The 6,439-nt window shown below is 42.8% G+C and overlaps 1 long non-coding RNA gene across 1 annotated transcript; it reads right to left on the reverse strand.

Annotated features, from left to right (window-relative positions):
- Positions 1-85: 85 nt before the first annotated feature.
- LOC121813926 lies at positions 86-6,433 on the reverse strand. Its single transcript, XR_006053964.1, has 2 exons — positions 1,580-6,433; positions 86-1,490 (listed from the first exon to the last, which is right to left on the reverse strand). It is a non-coding gene; the product is annotated as an uncharacterized LOC121813926 (long non-coding RNA).
- Between the last annotated feature and the right edge of the window lie 6 nt (positions 6,434-6,439).

The raw sequence follows: 6,439 nt of genomic DNA on the forward strand, positions 1-6,439 counted from the left end.
GCCCTATGACAGCTGGGATAGGCTCCAGCGCCCCCCGCGACCCTGAACAGGATAAGCGGACGCGAATGGATGGATGGATGGATGGATAGATAAAAATACACAAATGTCAGTTTTCATCTGGAACAGTCCAATCGTCAATTGAAAAACTGTCTTTGTTTCATTTAAGTGTACAGTACCATTAGCTCCACTGAGCCTACACTCACCTGCCACCTCATGGGTTACACCTTGCTAGTATTGCTGCTTTGTGGCACAGATTCAACAAGATGCTAGAAACATTCCTCACAGGAATCCAGGAAATCCCACAGCCACTCTAATGGACTGAGCTCTGGTTACAGTGGAGGGTATTTTGAAGTCAGTGAACTCTGCCACATTAGAGAAACCACTAACATCACTGAGATGACACGTTATCCTGCTGAAAGCAGCCATCAGAAGATGCACTTTGGTCATGACGGGATGGACACGGCCAACAACAATACTCAGATAGGTTGTTGCATCACACCACCGCCAACTGCCTGAACCTTTGATACAAGGCAGGATGGATCCAAGATTTTAATGCTGCTGACACCAAATTCTGACACAGCCAATCATTTTGTCAATCTTCTACTGTGTAGTTCTGGTAAGCCTCTGTGAACTGTAGCCTGACCATTCTCTGTTTTCAGACCTAAAGATGGCTGTGTGGAACAATCCCAGTAGATCAGCAGTTTCTGAAATACTCCGACCAGCCTGTGCTACAACGACTACACCACATTCAAAATCACCTTCAGTACTCATTCTGATGCTGAGTTTAAACTTCAGCAGGTTGTCTTGATCATGTCTACATTACTAAATGCACTAAGTTACTGATTACCTGATTAGATATCCAGGTTAATGGGCATCTGTACAGATGTACCTAAAAGCAGCCATTGAGTTTGTTAGAATTAGAACCTAGACTTGTTGAAATTAAAAAGATGAGGTACTAGACACCAATGTTTGGGGGTTTACCTTGAACAGAAATTAGAGTAAATGACTAGAATATAACACTATACAAGGATCTTTGCACTGGTCATGGCAGAAGTTGTGACTCAGTGCTGTTTAAAGAACTGAATTTTTCTAGAAGTGTTGTGTCTTAAGCAATATGCTATTATACTGAAGATACATGAACGTGTTGCATCCAAGCTAGTATGACAAATAAATACCAATCCAGGGCTATGTTTGGTCCAAGCTTGCCAAGCACTCCTGCCAATTCCCTGACATTGCTTAAAACCACATTTGGATTTGGGTATTCCAGATGAGACACTGACTTTTGAGGGTTGGCCAGTGTAACAGTCGGATTTATTATAAGATAACATCTCATATCCAGCGTAGAATGCTAGTCAAACGAGGCATGAAACAAGTTTTAGTAAATTACCAGTCTCTGCGTAGGTCTTCTTCTCCTCCAGAGTCAAGCTGATGTCATGGACGTCACAGTAAGCTCGGGTTAGCCGCCAAAGAAATGTCGAATTTTGTCCAAACTAGAGAAGTACATGAAAGTACACAACTCCATCACACTGTTTTGTATTTATTATGGAGACAAACACGAATTAATGAAATGTATATGCACCTCTTCTCTTTGTTCCAAAAGGATATTAAGACTTTCCCGTTTGTCAGACTCACAGCCCTGATGCAAACGGTCAATCTGCTCAATGAGGAGAGACAACTTGTCCACAGGATGCTCTTGATCCCTCTCTTCTGCATCACTTAGCTCATCCTCCTCTGAGTCTGTCAGCGCGGTCATGTACCTGTAAGTACAAACAAATGGCAAAAGAATGAGGTGCAGCTTCATTTTGCTGTCAGCATGTGCAATTAAACGTTACTGATGTGGATTAGAAAGCTGTGCTGAACGCGTACATGCAGACCACACCGTCTCCATCCTGCTATCAGCAAAGTGCATACGCTAAACTCAAGAAGAATTAATAAACCGCCCTACATGTGAGGTGAACTCACCCCAGCTGAGGAGCTTTTCAGCTCAATCAAAATCCTGTCATCATGAGAATTTTTACAAGCCACTCTGTGCCACATGCTGATTATAAAGAAGCCCTATTCACTGCCTGTTTATGCACACAAAAAAAAGGCACCAGGTTTGTTTATATAAGTTGGTCTGTTAATTGTTTAAAAATACTAGCTCTTAAGGAATTCCTAAAGTCTAACTTTAGTTACCTGAAGGCTTTTTCACAAACACAAGGAGACTTGTTTAGCACTGTGAGGCACGCAATGCCTGTGTTAGAAGTTTTATGGTGCCCTTTCAATGGCTGCACACGCACACTGACTCCCTAAGCTAACACTTAAATAGCAATGGCAGAAAAAAAATACCCATATTAAAAAGGCAGGTGAAAATGAAAGACAGACAAAGGTAAAAAAATATGAAAGGCTTCTATTAAGTGTTGGCAGTGGCTGCATATGCGTCATTGGTGGTTAAGAGAATGTTTTGGGCTGTGAGCCATGGTTCTGAAGGGATGTGTCGGAGCGAGCCTCAGACATAAACCCTGTGGACCCAACAGGTGCCTTGTGCTGCAGGGCTGCTTGCCAGTTCCACCCCATAACACACACGCGCACACACACACACACACACACACACACACACACACAGCCCTGGGTGCAGTGACTACAGGAGTAATATGAGGGCATTTGAACTGCAGAGATTTTCCTTAGCCAAGAAAGCAACTGTTGACGATGAAGTGCCACTACAGTAAAAGTCAAGTGCACAAATCGACTTATACACTGAAATTATGGGAGTTTTTCCCACTTTTCAATCAATTTTACTTCAATGAAAATGCTTTTTAACCCCTATCAATATTTTTATACAAACAGTTAAGTGCATGATAGTTTACACTGTAGGAAAGGTGACCAGCTACCGAGAAATATTATATTCCCAGGGATCCCAGAGGCTATGTTGTTGGGGGGCTTTTTCCCCGTGGTAGGCTCTCCCATGGCAAATTGCTCCTGGGTGAGGGACCAGACAAAGAGTGATTCAAAAACCCCAATGAGTGAAAGATCTAGAGAATATCTCACCCTAGCCCGGAATAGGGTTACTGGGGCCCTGCCCTCGGGACAGGTGGGGAAGGTGCCCAAGGGCGAGTGCCTGGGGATGGGCCTTAGTCTAAGACACACCAGGCAGGCACATCCCAAATGAGGGACATGGGCCCACCCTGCAGTAGGCCCGCCACCCGCAGGAGGTGCTGTAGGAGTCTGGTGCAGTGTGTGCTGGGCGGGGGCCAGGGGTGCAAACCCTGGTGGACTGATCCCCAGCTCGAACCCGAGCAGGGTTCTGTTTCTGGACTTCTGTGCAAACCAAAGTTTGTCCACAACGAACACGATTTTGAAATAAGGACACCCAAGGCCACAGGTCGATGACAGATTTTGTAATCGTATCATCAGATCTAAGGCCGTATGTTCTGGACACTTGGGTGAAGACAGGTGCCTAAATGTATAGTGAGGGTTACCTTCAACTCTTACCACCATTGACAGCATTCCGAGGGAGAATGGGGACATTGAGTCCGAATAGACCATGTTTAATACCTTAATTGCTGAAGTTTCTCCACTGAGCTGCAGCCACAAGGTGGTTGGTGTCTGTCTTGGTGGTAACCTTTGAACCAGATGGTGGGCACTGAGCCAGTTAAACAACTCCTTGGAGGCATCCACTCCAGGGGATGAAGTTTACCCAGAGTTCTTGAAAGCTCTGGATGTTGTAGGGCTATCTTGGTTGGCAGGAATGAGAATCAGCATCTTCAAGTCGGAGGCCATGGTCCTCAGCTGGAAAAGGGTGGAGTGCCTACTCCAGGTCAGGGACAAGTTACTGCCCCAAGTGAAGGAGTTTTTCCAATTCAATTTTCTTTATATAGCGCCAAATCACAACAACAGTCGCCTCAAGGCGCTTTATATTGTAAGGTTTACCCTACAATAATACATACAGTAGAGTTTAAGTATCTTGGGGTCCCACCAAGAGGAAGCCACAGGGCAGACCCAGTACATGTTGGAGAAATTATATCTCCCAGCAGGCCTCTGGGAACACCTAGGTGTTATCCTGGACAAGCTGGAGGAAGTGGCCGTAGAGAGGGAGGTCTGGGCCCAGATAAGAGAAAGAAAGTGGATGGATGGACTATCGCTTTTACCACTGTTATAAATTTGAGAATTGGACTGCATAAAGATTAATCATATGCCATAATGTGTGGAATCTATGAGCAGGGTTTCTTTCCCGCGAGATGTCTTTAGGAGCGATCAAGGCTCAAGAGTTGGCAGTTCGTCTTGTAATCAGAAGGTTGCCGGTTCGAGCCCCGGCTCCGACAGCCTTGGTCGTTGGGTCCTTGGGCAAGACACTTCACCCATTGCCTACTGGTGGTGGTCAGAGGGCCCGATGGCGCCAGTATCCAGCCTCTGCCAGTGCGCCCCAGGGCAGCTGTGGCTACAATGCAGCTTGCCATCACCAGTGTGTGAATGTGTGTGTGAATGGGTGGATGACTGAATGTAGTGTAAAGCGCTTTGGGGTCCATAGGGACTAAGTAAAGTGCTATACAGGCCATTTACCATTTAACTTCAGATGCCCCCTCTGCCTTACTTTTTATCATTTGTGAGCGAAATGCATGCACTTGTAACGTGAGTTTTTGCAACAGTGAAAGACCTCTACATCAGAACAGTCTACGGGTGGAGGAGAAAATGAAAAAACACAACTATACAGCAATATCTGTACAGGGATACTAAATGTTGATATTTTATTAAATACATTTAAATAACAGTCATTCAGTCAAATAGTCACAGCCTGACTTGAACTGACTGAAATAAATCTCAGAGAGATTGTTGAAGGTTTACAAATAATTGCTATATAATTTATAAATGCAGACAGATTGCCAACATGTTGTCAGTCTAAATGAACACAACCTGAAGGGCGTCAACTCAGCTGGCTGCCAGCTGGATGCATCTGGATATAGTCCTATAAAAGAGGAAGGTTTAGTTTATTGCTAACTGTGCTGATATTTATTCCTGAGAAAAAAAGCATGTCTTATTTTTTGAAATAAGACATGATATTGAAATAAACTGATTGTTTTTAGAACGGAGCATATTTTTCCCCCATTTAGTGGATCTGGCTTTTCATGTGTTGCACATAACAAATATCCAAATATCTAAATAAATACATAATAATAAAAATAAAATCAGATATATGTATTAAAACTTGGGTCATTAGAAACATTAGTTAGCACAGTTTAAAACAAGGTTGCAAGAGTGTTTTCAGCAAGGGTAAATCTTATTGCTCCAAAGTCCAAATTTTTAACTACAGGATTGATTTTTATTTTTTTAGCATTAGTCAGGAGTTTAAATAACTGATTCATTGGCTTGTCACATTCAGCAGCTTAGCAGGAAACAGAGAATCTCTGTAACTGCAAAAGAAACCAGACTTTGCCTCATACATATTTTAATCTCCGTTTGTTTTTATACCATCATTTTGAGATTGTAGCAAGGCTTTGGCAGACTTGCTACAATCTCCCTCTGCACACTAAACCCCAAAGTAAACCCTAATACCTGCAGGCGAAGCTCAAATCATTTATTGGCCAATACATTTCAGCTTAAAAAAATTTGAATGTGGGTGCTTTTGTGTTCTTACTTTTTTTTTTGGTCTAGCTGCAACACAGCATGCTGCACTAACTTTCACCAAAAAAAAAAAAAGCCTTGCATTTATCTTTAGCCTCACTGCACTAGTCATTCATTCTCTCATTCATTCATCCTTTTGTCTTTTTAATTCATTCAACAGCCCTTTTTCCCTCCCTCACTCCCTCTCGGGTGGAGAGACAGGCAGTGGCGTACTGAGTGATCAACGCATTCCTGTCACGCCATTCCACGGTTCATGAATCACTTGAGTTGAAAGAAAAAGAAGCTAAGAATCTATTTGTCTTACTGTGTGTTTATGTAATGTACATATGTTTGTACAGGAACCATTATTATGTTGGCGGTGTTACTAGCAGCGCATAGCTCTGAAAGAACAAATCTAAATATTGCCCCTAATATTTCAACATCGGCCACGCACATAATATACAGAAAACCTCCTGTTACTTGCATGCAAATTAAGTTTGGGTTAGGGTGTGTGGAAAGGACCTCACAAACAAAGACAACAGTATTACGAGAGAGAGAGAGAAAGGGAGAGAGACCTTCTGTGACTATAATCATGGTGCAGATTAGTGAAAAACAATGACTGACTTCGATCATAATCTTTGACACCTTTGACCCTGAAAATTGACCATTTGGTCAAAGCATTTAACAGATAACTACCAGATAATGTAGCAAACATGGATAATTATGTATTAGATTTTGCACAGCATCACACAGAATGATAAATGGCAGTGGCGTGCACAGACATTTTGGGGGGCAAGTGCTCCAGGGGGAAAAAAGGGCACTTTTTGCATATGTGGAAAACCTTTTCTTTTTATAATAAAAA

This window comes from Haplochromis burtoni, unplaced genomic scaffold (genome assembly GCF_018398535.1).
Source record: "Haplochromis burtoni strain Fernald_Lab_line unplaced genomic scaffold, NCSU_Asbu1 Contig_3588, whole genome shotgun sequence".
NCBI lineage: Eukaryota > Metazoa > Chordata > Actinopteri > Cichliformes > Cichlidae > Haplochromis > Haplochromis burtoni.